Below are 16,858 nucleotides of genomic sequence, written 5' to 3' on the forward strand. Positions count from 1 at the left end.
CATCAATAACACAGCCCTCCTGGCCAGAGACTGCATCGCCACACCCGCTCTCCCACCACGCTGACCCCAGCAGCCATAGGGTCCAGCAGACACATGAGGAAACGGTGGCGGTACCATTGATTGCAACGCTGAGGGATGGGTAGTAATACAGAGACTTTTCCTGCAGTTTTCATGCTTTCATTTTCTTTTATTATATGGCAATTAGATCTGGGTGGCCAAGACCACAAGGGGCTGCTGTGTGCCCCAGCTGCAGCCCAGCCCTGGTTCAGCCAGCCCCTGCGGCAGCCTCCCAGTGTCACCGGCAATGGGGTGGCTTCCAGAAGGGCTGGGAAGGATCCCCAGAGCTGCTGGCCCTCCTCTCTGGGGCTCGCTGGGGCCTCCCAGGTGTGCATTCACTGCCCTGGCTGCACATGGAGGGCCTGGGCACAGCCTCCTCTGGGTCCTGCTGTGGCTCTTCTTGCTCCCCATGGGTGGGAATGGGGGCCGAGGTGGGGCTGCTGCGACCCCCACGAAGGGCTGGGCTGCGGGCAGGAAACCCCTACTGGGAGGCAGAGGGGCGGGGGGCAGCTGCGGGGCTGCCCTCATGCCCCCCCCGCAGGATGGCCATCCCCCAGGCCCATCCAACCTCGGGCCTCCCTGCTGCACTGGCGCATGATGGTCTCAATCAGACAGTGCACAAAGCTCCTCGTGTGCCTGCCGAGGGAGGCCCACAGCAGCCACATCAGAGCCTCCTCATCCAGGCCAATGTATCACAGGATGGATATGATGAGGCTCTGTGCTGCTGCTGCTGCTTCCAGGGTATCCTCAAAGAACTGCCCCAGCTCCTGATGCAGCCAGGGCAGCAGGGGATGGAGGACAGCAGGGTAGATGCAGAAGAGGGATGCCCAGACAGAGGCATGGAAGTCACCCACTGGAGCCCAGGGCAGTGGCCCCACAGCTGCTGACCGGGGTGATGCAGGCTGGTGGAGGCTGTAGGTGGCTGGATGTCCAGGAGCTCCTCCTGTCAGGTGGACAATGACAGATGGTGCTGCAGGAGGTGGGATGACATGCTCCTCAAAGTCGTTGTCTGCCCACACTGAGTGCAAGATGGAGGTCACCCCTCCTCTTGCAAAGGGGACACTCGGGCTTGCTCTCAGCCCACTGCAGGATGCAGGTGTAACAGAACTGGTTATCTGTTACATGGCATCACGTAGCTGACCTCCTCCCAGCTCTGCAGGCATATTGGACATGGGTTGTCCAGCTTCGTGGCCATGCTCTCCACCTTCTGTGGCAGGCTCGGGGGAGCTGGGGATGGCAAGCTTCTCCCTCGCACTGTTGCTGCAGCAGCGGGTGTTGCGCTAGAAAAGGAAGAGAGGCCACAACTGTTGGCTGGCCCAACAAGGGGTGGAAGAAATGCCCACCTCCCTCAAGAAGGAAACCCTCCCAGCTCCCCACCCCAGGGTGAGGTTTCCCCACACAGCTCACCTCTGCTGCTGCAAGCGCGCCTCCTGGGTGTCCTGGCTGCCTGAACCAGGCAGGGCTGGGGAAAATCCTCCGATGGCTCTGGGGTCGGGCACTGAGAGCTGCAGTGAGCAACTCCAAGCATGACACCAGCACCAACAACACGTTGGTGTTGCATGACAGAGATCCCTGGGATCCAGTGATAGGACACATGGGAATGCTTCAAAGCTGCACCAAAGGAGGTTCAGACGACATTAGGAATCAATTTTTTACCAAGAGGGTGGTCAAACACTGGAACGCGCTTCCTAGAGAGGTGGTTGATGCCCCAAGCCTGTCAGTGTTTAAGAGGCATTTGGACAATGCCCTTAATAACATGCTTTAATTTTTGGTCAGCCCTGAAGTGGCCAGGCAGTTGTAGTAGATGATCGTTGCAGGTCCCTTGCAACTGAACTACTCTATTCTGTTCTGTTCTGTTCTATTCTATTCTATTCTACTCATTGCTATTGCTCCATGTGATATCCCAGGCCTTGCAGTGCCTCCAGCCCGGGAAAGCCATCTCCTCCTTCCCCACATACATACTGGTTCGAATAAGACTGTGTAGCAAAACCGTTTTAGAGAAAGTGGAAACCATAGCTTTTCATTACATGCTGATGCTCAGAGCCAGGACTGCAATGGTATACCAGCAACTGTGCATGTACAGGGGCTGTTCCCTGTTCTCTAGAGCAGGCTGAGCCAGTAGCAAGCGACAGTCTCTTCTAGCAGGCAGTGCTCTCTGCTGCCCAGGGCTGTGGTCTCCAACAGTCACTTGACATTCAGTGCTGAGCAGGGATAGTGACTTAGGACCAGTTCTGTAAAGGGATTACACTTAGCATTTGGCACTGAAGAACTGTAGATATTGGTGTACTGTAAGTTGTGTTTGCTCTGAGCACAGATTTGTGCAACAATAAACACTCAGTGGCACTGGCACAAGCTTAGGATCTGGCTGTGCTGAGATTCTCTGCAGCTACACCTCAGGAGCAGCTGTCAGTGCCTACCCTGTGCAGAGCCTTCCCAACTCATGGTGAATGAGTGACAATAAAGATGTGTTTCCAGGGAATCACATGCTTCCTTAGTACTAAACTTCCCTAGAAAAGGAAGACCTTGGCACAAGGTCATGGGTAATATGTATTTCTAAAAACAAATGCAATGTATTAATCAACATTTTTATCTAGCTTTATCCAGTAAGTTAATTACAATATCACCAGTTTGGTAAACCACAGAGAAAAGTGACATAAAAACACAAACAAAAGTTGAAGGCAATACCCATTTGACCTTATGATCGCTGCTGATCCTCTCAAGTTCCATCGTAAAGCAAATCCAAAAAGTCGCATCAGTAAAACTGGGAGGCATTAACTGCTTCCTGCTGGCTCAGCCCCAGGTTTTTATCCACTGTAGGTTTGGGTTCTACTTTCTTTGCATGTTTTTGATGTAAACATGGTGAGGATTATTGTTGGTTGTAAACACCTTATGATCAGAAACTTCAGAAACTTGCTTCCCTTTCTCCACTGAGTCTAGTTCAGATACATCCTGTCATTCCCCTTGCCCTTGGGCTTTTACTCTGCAAGACACCGTAATGTGTCCCACTTCTCAGTTCTAAGCAGTTACAACAGTCTGGATAATCTGTAAGTTGGAAGAAATCTGCAATCTGCAAGGTGGAAGAAAAATAAATAGGCCGAATGAAGGGCTGATGGAGCAGTTGGCGGTTGAAAGGCGGTTGGTTCCCCATACAAACATTTCCAAAAGTCATAACTAGGAAAATGTACCTTGACTGATTTCTACAGTTTAATTGCCTCCTTTGAAGCTGAGTCACTTGCTTTGACAGCCCCTGTTTAGTTTTAGTCACTACTTCTATGTACATCTGGCACCAGCCAAACTCAAAATGCTGATGAAGTGCAAGAGTCAGGACAGAGGAGGACATCTGCTCTGTCTGCAAGCAAGTGCACCACATGGGCAGCCTTGCTTGTTCATAAGACTATTTAAAGCCAAGTTACAACATGTAGCAGGCTCACCAGTGCATAGAATCACAGAATCATAGAATGGTTTGGGTTGGAAGGGACCTTTAAAGATCACCTAGTTCTAACACTTCTGCCACAGGCAGGGACACCTTTCACTAGATCAGGTTGCTTAAAGCCCTGTCCAGCCTGACCTTGAACACTTCCAGGAGTGGGGCATCCACAACTTCTCTGGGTACAACCTGTTCCAGTGTCTCTCCAACTTCATCATAAAAAATTTCTTCCTTATATCTAATCTAAACCTACGCTCTTTTTAGTTTAAAATCATTGCCCCTTACATTTCTGGACTGACAGTTCAGTTCTCTGAAATGTTTCCACCCTTCTTCTTAGGTGGGTTTGGCACTGAGCTACTACAGCCTGAACACTAGAGTTTTGATTTTTAGCTTCTTGTTCTTCTCCTTTCCCCAGTGTGACACCTTATAAATAGGCTGTGTACAACCTTGCAGAAGGCATAGCTGCATCCACGGACCTCTGAGCAGGATAACTCAGACATGGTGCAACATGAGGGATATTGTTATGCTGAAGAGCAAGGTTCAGGGAGAAGAGTGGAAGGATAAGGTGCTGGAAGGTCTGTGTATGTGACATACCAATGCCTCTGTGCATGCAGATAGCTAGCCCTGACCTACACTAACAAGACAGAAACATGAAAAATGGTAGAAATAAGAAACACCAAAAAGGCAAGTACTAGTTTAAAAAAGCTGCTGACCAACCATAGGTGTTATGAAGACAACCACAAGTGTCAAGTAAAGGTATGAAGTCAGTAAACCCAGTACCACTGCAGAATGAGTCAACATTGTGGACTGCTTATTTGGAAGGGGATGAAGATGTTAAAAGGAAGAACGTAGCAAGGAAGGGAAAAAGAGGGTATACGGAGAAGCAAATCATGCGGGTGAAGCTAATCATGGAAACTGCTGAGCAGCCCTGAACCAGGTTGGCACAGCAAAACAGGAAAATAGGTTCTGTTTTGCCCTGACCGTATGTGTGTCTGACTTGCTTCTGTGCTCAGAGGAGACCCTGAGGTGCTTTCCTGAAACTGGGGACACATAGGGAACACTTCCTAAAGCCGTGAAGTTCAGCTCAGTAGGGATAATTGGTGACCTGAAAGTAAACTTTCCATTTTGGTTTCCCCAACTGACAATACCACATGCAGAAACTGCATTTGCATCTCACCAAAGGTTTCCATGGGAAGGAAGATCCCATGAAAACAGAAGACCTACTGTAGGATTAGAGTAAGGGTTTAGGGTTAGGTTTAGGTTTAGTGTTAGGGTTAGGTCTACTAACCCTAGGGTTAGATCTAGTATTACAGCAGATCTACTGTAAATCGAATTAGATGACAATCTACAAGCCTTGCTGGGAGTGCAGTGCTGTTGGGTTGCTTACTCACTCACCTAATACCTTTGTCTTCCCTCAAGGCTGAGCCCTGGTACAGTTACTTTCAGAGAGTTCACAAGTGGAAGACAAATCAAGGTGCATTGATCCATAACCACAGACAATCTCAGCATGTGTTAGTGATGTTGCCATGCTGATTTGAAGGGATTATTTAAACAACTTGGGAGGACAGTCAAGGGTGGTTGCAACTATTTTCTCTTCAACTTCTTAACCTCCTGGAAATGCCATTACTCATACCGAGTGGTCTTGGTTCTAAAGCCCAGGACAAATACAAATGTAAGACACAAAACTCCATGTGTATTTGATTTGTACAAGCCTGAAGTCTGCACACAATTCCTTTGGTCTCTCAGTGAGTGAACATGCTGCTAAGCATATCTTTGGTTTTAAGTTTTGCGTGAAGATGAGGCAGTTTTCAGTCAGAGCCTTAGGAAAGTATCTGCCATTCTGATGGACTGTGGTCTGGTTTTGCCTTTTTACTGGTGCTACAGTATTGCTTATAGATCTTCCTGTGGTGAGAGTGCTGCTGTGTGTTTATGTGGCAATGGAAAGAGCATATTTTTCTTCCCCTATGTCGGTTCCCTCCAAGCCCCTGAGCTGGGGATATTGCAGAATGAGAGAAGGGTTTTCCTACAGGAGATGACAGTACTGAAACCCAGAGCCCTGAGTACTCTTCTCAATAAACAGAGCCTGCTTTGATGTGGATCTAGCCACCAGCCTTGCCTGATGATGCCTTTCAAATGGCAGTAGAAAGCATGGTAGAGCACAACGCTTGTCCTCTGAATTCCTGAACAAGTCCTGCAGAGTGACACCCCATGCAGTTGTTAAAAGACAAACCACAACCCAGGGGCATTTGGGTGAAAACTACAAGGGGATGCTGCCAGCTGAACCCAATGGTGAGGGTAAAGGGCTTGATTCCCGCGACAAGAGGCAGAAGAGGAAGCCCTTGACTCAGGGTCACCCATCTTACTGGCAGCTAGTCCCTGAGCACTTTCCCTCCCCCATAGAATCATAGGGTGGTTGGGTTGGAAGGGACCTTCAAAGATCATCCAGTCCTACCCCCTTTCCTGTAGGCAGGGACATTTTTCAAAAGACCACATTGCCCAAAGCCCCAGCCTGACCCTGAACAATTCCAGTGATGGGGCATCCACAGCTGCTGTGGACAACCTATTCCAGTGTCTCTCCACCCTCATCGTAAAAAGTTTCTTCTGTCTATCTAATCTAAATCTACCTTCTTTTAGTTTAAAACCATTGCCCCTTGTCCTGTCACTACAGGTCCTAGTAACAAGTCTCTCTCCATCTTTCTTATAAGCCTGCTTTTATACATTGGAAGGCCACAATAAGGTCTCCCCAAGAGCCTTTTCTTCTGCAGGCTGAACAACCCCAACTCTCTCAGCCTTTCTTCATGGGAGAGGTGTTCCATCCCTCTAATCATGTTTGTGGCTCTCCTCTGGACCCACTCAAACAGGTCCATGTCTTTCTTGTACTGGGGGACACAGAGCTGGACACAGTACTCCAGGTGGGGTCTCACAAGAGCAGAGTAGAGCGGGAGTATCACCTCTCTTGATTTGCTGGCCACACTTCTTTTTGGGCAGCCCATGTTACAACTGGCTTTTGGGGCTGCAACCACACATTGCCAGCTCATATCTAATTTTTCATCTACCAGTATCCCCAGGTCCTTCTCCGCAGGGGTGCTCTCAATCCATTCATCCCCCAGACTGTACTGACAGTGGGGATTGCCCCCAGGTGCAGGACCTTGCACTTGGCTTTGTTGAACTTCACATGGTTCACATTGGCCCACTCCTCAAGCCTGTCATGGTCCCTCTGGATGGCATCCTTTCCCTCTAGCCTATTAACTGCATGACTCAGCTTGGTGTCATCCACAAACTTGCTAAGAGTGCACTCAATCCCACTGTCTATGCCATATAATAAAGGTATTGAACAGTACCAGTCCCAGTGCAGACCCCTGAGGGACCCCACTCATTAGTGGTTTCCACTTGGACATTGAGCCATTGACTGCAACTCTTTGGATGCAGTCATCCAGCCAATTCCTTATCCATATACCAGTCCATCCATCAAACCTACATCTCTCCCATTTAGAGGCAAGAATGTTGGGGGGGACCTTACCAAAAGTCTTTCAGAAGTCCAGGTAGATGACATCAGTTGTTCTTCCCTTGTCCGCTGATGCAGTCACTCCACCATAGACGGCCACTAGATTAGTCAGGCACAATTTGCCTGTGGTGAAGTTATGTTGGCTGTTTTGCAATAATACTACAGCGATAGTAACCATGCACTCTGGACAAAGCGCTTGTGCTGCTGCTTGCAGCTACCCCTCAGAAGGGGAAGAAAACATCACGTTTGGAGGGTCAGATCCAGAGAGAGATGAAGACCAAATTCATTACCATAGGACTACAGATTAGCAAAGGTTTATGAACCTTTACAAGAAAAAAGCAACAAGCCCAAAATGACATATTAAGACCAATGGATGAATAGATCACAGTGCATTTCTACCCCCATCAATATCTGGAGGGAAGGGATTCCTTTGCAATGTGATATGCTGAGCAATCCCAACAGTGCTAATGGAGGTGGAAGAAAAAGGATTTTTATTTATCCAGCCAAGTATTTGACCTACTACAGCTTTGGACAGGCCAAATCTCTTTCCTCCCAACCTCATCCCAACCTGCAGATGGTGTAAATCTGCAGCACATTCCCTCCCATGGAGGCTGGGGGATGTTTCCTGTTGGTGGCAGGCATCCATGGGTTATTTGAACACTTACGTTATCTTTCCAGAGCAATGAGTTGTCAAAAAGCTATGCTTTCAGCTACTCCTGTTTAATTGATTTCACCCATTTTGATCTGGGCTTCCTCATCTGTTCCTTTTTCAGTCACTCCTCATCCCTGAACAGAAGGCCAAGAGTTTAACGAGCAGCCCCCTGCTCTGTCCTTTCCCCACACAGGAGGAAGTGAAGCAAGAGGTGCAGGGCACCACACCAGAGCTTGGCTGGGAGGCTGAAGTCCCCTCCTCAGGCACGTGCCACGGCTGGGGCAGTGACTGGAGCTCACCCCTGTCTCCGGCTCCTCTTCCCAGAGCCATGACCTGGCCCAGCAGTACCAGATCAGGCACCAGGAGCTCTGGATGTTGGAGGAGCTGCTGCCACAGCTACAGCTGGAGGTAAGGACCCTGCCTTGTGCCCAGGGGTCCTTCTCCCTGTCCCCCAGTGCCTGCAGAGCTGGCTGGGAGAGGGGACGCAAGTGCAAGGGCAATGCCTGAGGGGATGCATGAGGGAAAATGCCAGGACCTCCTCCCAGGCAGGGGTCTCATGGAAGTGCCACCTCCCTTTCCCCCACTTCCCCCATGCCCTGTTGGTGCTCCAGTTGCCTCCCTTTCCGCAGGAGCACTTGCAGGCAGTGAAGGGGGAGACAGCCATTAGGCTGAAAGAGCTGGACGAGGTACAGGGGTGAAGCAGATGCATCCTGGCAGTGCCACAGATGGGGTGTCAATGCTGGGGCCATGCACCCCAGCAGCCTCAGCCAGCAGCATGGCTGGGGAAGGCATCAGTCCCAGGGTCCACCACTTCCCTGTGCCTTGTGAGTCACCACCGGATGTCCCTGAAACCTAGAGCAGGGGGTAGGTAGTGAGTGGGCGCAGTGCCAGGGTTGGAGAGGGTCGGGTGTCCCCAGGTCCCACCCTAGCCACGCTACACTGTGTGCCCATTGCTTTGCAGAAGAAATACTGCTCGCCCCAGCTGGAGGAGCAGCTGTGGGGGCAAGAGGAGCAGAGAGGGGCCATGCCAAGGGGCCAAGGGCACAGGGAGGTGCACACTGGCACAGAGGCTTTAGAAGACCGCAGTGGCCACATGGACTTAGACCCTTCTGTCTCCCAGCTGCTCCATCATGAACTAACCCACCTGCGAGAGGAAGTGGAAGAGCTGGAAAATGCCCAGTGAGTGGGGACTGGGCACCCCTTGCCCAACACAGGTAGCCAGTGTGGCTGTGCTGCATGGGCCCAGGGAGTGCGTGTGGCAGTGGGGAGCCCCCCTGCTGACGGAGGTACTCATCCAACCAAGCCCTGTCGACTGTAGCAAGCAGCTGACAAAGCAGAAAGCCAAGGTGCTGGGATCTGCGCCACTGAGGATGGTGGAAATGCAGTTGCTGAGGGGGGACTGCCAGCCCCTGCCCCAGCTGGCAGGGGCTCACTAGGGACAGGGGTCTGTGCAGTGCCTGGGCCAAGATGGGGGCTGTGCTCCTGTGCAGTGTAGTGCAGAGGCAGGGGCCCTGTCCTGGAGTCAGCCCTGGCTGTCCTAGCCATGTGGCAGGGCCCAAAAAGCACCCCTGCTCTCCATTGACCTGCAAGAGAGGGACACACCATCTGAGATGCATCATCACTTTCTGCCATGGCCGTGCTTGCCCCAAGCTCCATCTCTCCCTCCTGGCCTCGCCTGCCAAGGGTAGCTGGAGAGAGTTTCCCGATGCCTGTGTGGTGAGGAGGGGAGTCCTTTGGTTTGAAGGGGAAATGGGTGGTAAACCCCAGGACATGTGGGCCAGAGGGATGCTGGGACTGGGGATCTCGTCGTCTGTCCTGTTCCCCACCTCTACACTTCTTTCCCCATCTCAGTGCCCACCTCCCTCTGTCCCTCCTTTGTGCTCTCCAGCTCTTTTCTTCCCTCTGTCCCACTCCCTGGTTTTCTCACTCTGCCCCTCTATTCTCGTTGCATCCCAATTCTTTTTTTTCCTCTCTCTCCCCCCCATCTGCCAGGCCCTCGAACTTTTTTATCCTTTTGTTCTGCTCCTCATCCCTATTTTTCTGTCCCCACCCATCTTTCTCTATCCCCATCTCCATTCCGCCCTCCCTACCCCCTCCTCCACTCCCTGTCCCCATTTCATTCTCCCCATCCCACTTTTTGTCTTACTCTCCCTTTTCTTCTCCCGGTCCCTCCCTTCCACTCTCGGTCCCAAAGCCCTTGCTCCGCCCATGTTTCCCACTCCTCTGTCCCTCCCCTCATCCCTCTCTCCCCCGCTGCAGCGCTCTTGCCCTGTCACTCTGGCCAGCTCCCCGTCGGGCAGCCCCTTCGGGCAGCCCCGCGCCGGTGCAGTGCTGTGCCAAGGCTGTGCTATGACTCTGCCTCCCCCCGGCCCCACAGGCCTCCCCCCGTCCCCAGGCTGGGACCGCTCCCGCCCCGCGGCTGCCGCTGCCGCAGCCGCCTCACGCATGCGCACGGCTACGGCGCCTCGGCATGCACGCGGAGTGCACGCATGCGCACTGCCGCCCTTGCGGCCCTCCGCAATACTGCGGGCAGACGCGGGCGCATGCGCACTGCTCTCCGTCCCAACTGCACTGCGTCCACAGCTTAGCGCATGCGCACTGCCCCTCCTGCCCTCAGCACGCCGTACTGCGGGCACAGCGCTGCGCATGCGCTACACGGTCACACACCACCACCGCCGCCGCCCCCGCCCGCCGCCGTGCGGGCAGCCGGGCCACTCGCCGCCCCAACCCCGGGTCCGCCCCGCAGCGCAGCCGCCAGCCCCTCACGCTGCCCGCTGCGACTGGGCGTGCCTACTGCTTCCCCGCGCCTTGGTAACACAAAAAAGTGACCGGCCGCGGCGGAGCGCGCATGCCTGAAGGCGTTGCCTGCGCAGCCTCAGGAGCTGTGACCCGTGGCTCTGGCCCGCCCCCCGACAGCGGCGCAGGCGCGGTGGCGGGAGGGACGCGGCCGTGGGGACTGCCGGGCGCCGAGGGCCGGGCGCCGAGGGCCGGGCGCCGAGGGCCGGGCGCCGAGGGCCGGGCGCCGAGGGCCGGGCGCCGAGGGCCGGGCGCCGAGGGCCGGGCGCCGAGGGCCGGGCGCCGAGGGCCGGGCGCCGAGGGCGGTAGCGTTGTGTTCTGTCTGCGGGGACCGCCGCCGCCAGGCTGGGCGAGCGGCAGAGCCACTCCTGGAGCGTGTCCCGGCAGCGCTGAGCCGGCCCTTCGCTGCGCTTAACTCTCAGTTTAAAAAGACTCCCACACCTGCTTCAGGGTACTCGGCGGCCCCTGACCGCAGCCAAACCGGCCGCATTGCTCCCGGAAAAACCCAGACCAGCCCCAGGGCCCCAAACATACCAAGCTCTGCTTGAGGCCCCTTAAGACTCAGCTCCCAAAGGCCCACCCACACTCTGCCCCAGTACCCGCAAGCCCTCCCAGTCTGGCATCAGGGTCCTGAAACACTTTGATAACTTGCTTCACGGTACTCAGTCTCAGTTCCTAGATTCTGCCCAACTGCCACCAATGAGCTCCAAACCCTGCCCTACAGCTCCCCAAACACTGGCAAACCCTTTCCAAGAGACACCAAACACCTCCAGACCTGCCCCCAAGCCCCAGAACACCCAACTCTGCTTCACAGCCCCTAGAAACTTCCCCCAAACTTGTCCAAACCATATCCCAGGCCCTGCAAAGATCCCAAATGATGCCCTAGTGCCTCCAGAGATGCCCAACCCTGCCACTAGTCGCCAAAACCTGTCCCAGTGTCCCCACATTACCCAAAATTCTGCTTCAGGGTCCTCAAACACCTTCCTCTGAACACACCCATAGCCTGCCCAGCTGCCATTTCCTGCCCTCCTGGGCTGCTCACACCAACCCCAACATCCCATACCTACGTCTCGCTGCAGATGCACCCCAGGAAGGACTAGCAGCAATGAACTCTACTGCAGCAGCACCTTGCTGCCTCACAGGGGTCATGACCATATGCTCTCAGGGCCAGGTTTGGTCTGCCACTAGGCTCTTAGCCTGAGGAGTCTCCAGGGGGTTCCCCTGCACCAAGAAACTCTGGTCATATGGCTTTTGGGACTCCCCTTTGTGAGGACAACATGCAATGACCTGGGGGTTTGGAACGGAGGGAAAAGCTCATATTGGGAGGGCAAGGGCAATGCATGCACCTAGAGACAGGAGGGGACTACCCCAGAGACTGCCCCCAGCACCTGTGGCTGCCCTGGACTTCTTGCCTGTGCCACCCCCCAGAGTGACCGCTGCCGCGTGCTGCAGCACAGTCTGAGGTGAGCCCTGGTGCAAGACAGAGCTAAAAGGCTGCTTTAGGGCCTAACCAGCACAAGCACTCCGGAGCCTCCTGGCTGTAACACTGAGTCTTTGGGCAGGCTTTGCAACCTGGAAGGGCAATGTATTTGAGAGCTGGGCATTCCTGCCAAACCCTGAAAGAGATGGCCTTCTTTTCATTTTGGATTAGCTAATTCTCAGTAATTGGAGGCTTTGGCTTTTGCAGGTGAGATCTCAGTCTTCTCTTAGTAGTGTGCAACAGATGGGAATTGCTGAGAGCAGCCTGGCGAAGCTTTGCGTGTACTTGGAGGCAGGTTGCAAGCGGTCATTAAAAGCTGTGGTTTCTTGCAGAGCCAAGGAAACTTTCCACCACAAGATCTTCTTTCAGTCCCCTGCACTAGAGCCGTCAGTGCAGAGTTCCTGTGGAGGCAGCACAGTAGATGCTCAGTCTTTCGTTTAAGAGCAATATAAAGAGCAGCAGAGTCTGAAAGAGTGGCTTTGTGCCACATGTAACTCTGCTTAACCTTTAAGTCCCTCCAGCCTATTGATGATTTCAGTATTTTAGTGTGTCTTTCTGCTAAAGGAGCATGTACAACAGCTGCTTTCCCTGGACTTCAAGGGAGATTGTCTGAGAGGACTGCTTTCAACACTGAGGTGTGCTGCTTTTCCAGACAATGGGGTCACAATGGCCATAAAGTTTTACAATTACCTGGCAGGTTCTGTGGAACTTTTCCATAAATTTGATATGTGATCACTCCTCCCTTCAGGTGATACCACTTGGGCAGAGCCCACTGGACCATAGCAGGGATGCCTGTTCCTGCAGCCAGTTGTGCTGATTGGGGAGCAGCTGTACCAAGACTTCTCCTCCTCTTGTCCTCCTCCTCTGCTTCCCTCACCTCCCCGCAGTAGTACAACATGGACCATAGTTTTGGCCATAGCTTTTTTTGTTTGTTTGTTTGTTTTAGGTTTGGAGTTTTTAAAAATTTCTTTAAAAATGAAGGCATTCACCAGAGGGCACAGCTTCACACATATTGCAGTTCAGGTAGCTGTACTCACCTCCAGCCACTGGAGGTGGCTGTCCTCCTGCTTTCTGGCTGGGAACAGCAATGGCCTTGACTTAATAAAAGCCTTTGGGAAGCTCTGCCTGGCCCACAGGAAATGTAACTACCACAGGGTCTTGAAATTACCGTGGAGCGATGGAGTGATAGACTTAGACAAGGATGCTTATGCTATAAGTGTTTGAATTTTGGATGTGTAACTTGCTCAATTTTATTAAGTCTTCCTTCTCCAAGCAAGGTGTCATGACACTCATTTTGTGGGAGGCTGGGGGATGAGCTTCCTGAGCTGCATATCATCCCTCATCCCTGCCACATCCAGAGGATCAATCGGATTGTGCAGGGGGTGCACAGTCTGCGTTCCTGGTGCAGGTGGAAGGCACCAAGTTGGAACAGGTAGGAAGTGCTGCCTGCCCTCACTGTGGGCAAGCAAGGGCCATGGGGATGAAGAGTGCTGGCATGGCAGGGAGGGGGAGGAGCAGCAGTGGGCACACAAGGGCTACCCATCCAGAGGGACTGCTGCTTTGGTCACAGGAGCTGCCTGCACCATGACAGCATGAGGGAGCCCAGGAAAGCCTGGGAACCGTCAGCAGAGGAACAGCTTTTGATTGCCTCCCTGGTTCCTTTTCAGGCTCACTGGTGGGACTGTTCAAGGAGCCAAAGTCTCTGAAGACCTTCAAGACACTGGCCTGCAAGCTCCTGCACACCTGTGAGGCGACCACCTCAGGGAGGAAGGTCTGTTTGGGGAGCAGAGCCCCTTTTCCCTCTGCCCCAGCTGGAGACTCTGCCCTGCTGCAAGTGGACAGGCCATCCCTCCCTGGGTGACACTGGGAGGTTGAGGTCCAGCTGACTCAAGGAGCCCCAGCCTGAGTGCCTTTGGCTTGTCAGTGCTGGCACAAAGCACTGCCATTGGCAACACTTCCTCTGCCCCTCCACGTCTCCCACTTGCATACTGCATGTTCCCAGAAACAGCAGCCCCTGAGCGGGACCTCCCCTTCTCCCCTCACCACTTGCTTGGCAAGAGGAAAGTAGGCTAAAGTGAGGCTGCGCAACAGGCACAGCAGCACCTCTCATGGCTTCTTTTCCTCTGTGTTTCCTCAGTGCCAGAGGAAACACAGTGAAGGCTGTCAGGTTTCCCAAACTTTTCTGAGAACATGTCCTGCAGCAACCTCCAAAGGGAAGAGGCATGGAGACGTGTGAAGGAAGGCTTGGAGTCAACCAACCAACGCAAACCAGGATGGATGCCTAAATACATCTGTATTTATCTGTCAGCTGGGGAACTGAAGATCTGTTCCTCAACAATGCAGTTCTTCCTAATGATTCATTCTTACACAATACTCATCATCTTCTCTTCCTTTACCACCCTGTGGGTCTGTAGCTCTGTGCTCAATAAACTGCGAGTACCATGGAGCTGATGCCATCTCTTTACGAAGGCTGGCTACAGTCCTGAGTGGCATCTAGTCACAGAGGGGAAGGTGATGAGGCTCAAAAGCTCTTTAAGGAGAGAGGTCAGGACTTAAATGAGCTTGTCTTTCTTATCTCTTCTGATTTTCCTCCATTGTGCCTGATGTTTTTATGTTATTGCCTCTCTCCCAAAATGAGGTGGAGGGCTCCTCTATTCCTCACACTATTTATCTTGGGTTTGGTTTTGCTACTGTGTAATCAGGATGTTTCTTATTTGCAGTTCCTTGTGCTGATCTTCTGGCAACATTTAGCTACTTGAAAACCTTCCTTCTACACCTGCACCCATCTTTGCCCCTTTGCTGATTACATGGTTCGCATACTTAGCCACAAAATGTGTCTGGCTATGCCATCAGTGTTACAAAGTTCTTGAATACTGTTTGCATTACAGTAGTTGACCATGCTTATACATGTGTTTAAGAAAAGCTAATACTAATTATATCCTGATTAGCACATTTATAATTCACAGGTAACTCAAACATTTGCTTTGGTTACACAACTTCCTAACTGTGTTACAGATCCCTGCATGGTGAGATGCCATGAGGGGTGTGAGACACGAGGACTGTTGCAGGATGCGACTGGACCCAAAAGTGCCCAGACCTTGACCCATCCAAAGATGACCTAGCAAGTTTCATACCTGATGGTGGGGCAGGTGCAACCAGACACACCCCACAGGACATATGCCATGTCAGCTGCTGGAACTGCTTGGCATAATTTGCAAGCCGCAAAGAGAGATCCTAGAAGTCTGGGTCCCATGGTGCTTGAGTTACTAGAGGGGGCTTTGGGTACAGACTCACAGTGAGTGTTTTCTGCACTCACTGTTTTCTGCAACTGAATCTCGTGCAGGAAAGTGGAATCACAGATGTGCTGCTGACAGGGTGTCTTCAGTCCAGCCTCCTTCTCACAACAGGGCCATCCCCAGCAATAGGTCTGGACACCATGCCTTTCCCAATGCCAAAACAATTGTTCCTTGGCTGTGATTGAAACAGCCTTGCTACAGGAAGAAAAGGAAGAAGCAAGAAGAAAAGAAAAAGGAAAAGATCTTGAAAGAGTGGTACATTGGGGACTATTAGTAGTGGTGGTAGTAGTAGGAGGAGGAGGGGGAGGAGGAGATGGTTCTGCCTAGGTTTCTCCTTACAAGGAGGCATGCCGAAGAGACCAAGGGGGGCTTTAGCTCAAAAGAGCAGCTTTTGAGCAGGGAGCAGGGAGAGGTCAGGTTTTTTGGGAGGAGCAGAAACTAGAGCCGGTCACATTTTAAACCTAAGAGATAAGGCAGAATGGACAGGATGTCCAGAAACAGCCAAGTTTCTACAGAGTTTTTTCCTCCAGGCATGCTGTGTTATTCCGTCTTTGTCCAGGGGGATGCACTTGATCAAATCACTCTCTTTTCTATTAAGGGAACATGATGTAGCAAACTAAATAATGCTGGTACTATTGATCATATGTTAATAAAGCCCAGAGTTCCTGAAGTAGGATCACAGAGGGTGTACATGAGGGAAACATATCCAGGCAGAAAGTACTGTAATAGATGTTTCAGCTAGTTAATGTTTACCTACTACCCTTCTGGGCTCCTTTTCCACAAACCCTCCTAAGAAACCTAGTGTTGTTCCCATTTTCTAGCACATGTGGTTCTGGGATCTATTTTCTTCCATCCTGTACCATCATCTTGCTTGAGCCAAAATTATTGAGGGAGGTGCCTGCAAAGCAGGCACACACTCGAACACATTGCAGCTGCGAGTAGGGTCACTTGTTTTAAACATGTGATAAAAATTCCCTGGGGAGTTTTAAAGCACTAGTTGCTTTTGGTGTTTATTTTATTCAAGATTGCAGAGTATCAAGCAGAACTTGGACATGCTAGCTGCTGCTTTATTCTCCTCTGAAGAGCTATAGCCTCACAGAGCTCCAGAAAGCTAAATTACAGTTTGCTTTCACTGGTAGGCTGTGAAGTCCTTGTGACAAACTTGATCCAAAGAGAGGTGTAGATGAAGGTGAAAAGTGGACAACAGGTCTTGAAGCTCTGGGGGTTGGAAGAAAATAAATCCCTCTCTCAGAAAGGCATGAGGCACAAGAAGGTTTTCTGTAGCTCCAACATATAATTGCTTTTGACTTTCAACCTATATCTGTCCTACTTACTGTGTGTCTTTGCTCAGGGCTAAAGGTATTTGAACACAGTGGTCCCAAAAAGGGGCAATAACAACTGACAGAATGGCTACTCCAGCCATTGTCATAATTCATTTTTTCATGATGTGTTGCTTCCACTGCCAGCTCCAGTCACTGTAATATTTCTGTATATATACAACTTATACACAGGTTTGGGTCTTTTTCTACAGTACTTCCTTTCTTTTGAAGAAACAAAAGGTATCTTCTGCCTCAAAGTTTCCCCCTTTTTTTTTTTTTAACATTTTGATGACGAGTCTGCTTTTACTTACTTAAAAAGACAGCAC

Source organism: Pelecanus crispus, chromosome Z (genome assembly GCF_030463565.1).
Source record: "Pelecanus crispus isolate bPelCri1 chromosome Z, bPelCri1.pri, whole genome shotgun sequence".
NCBI classification, from domain to species: domain Eukaryota; kingdom Metazoa; phylum Chordata; class Aves; order Pelecaniformes; family Pelecanidae; genus Pelecanus; species Pelecanus crispus.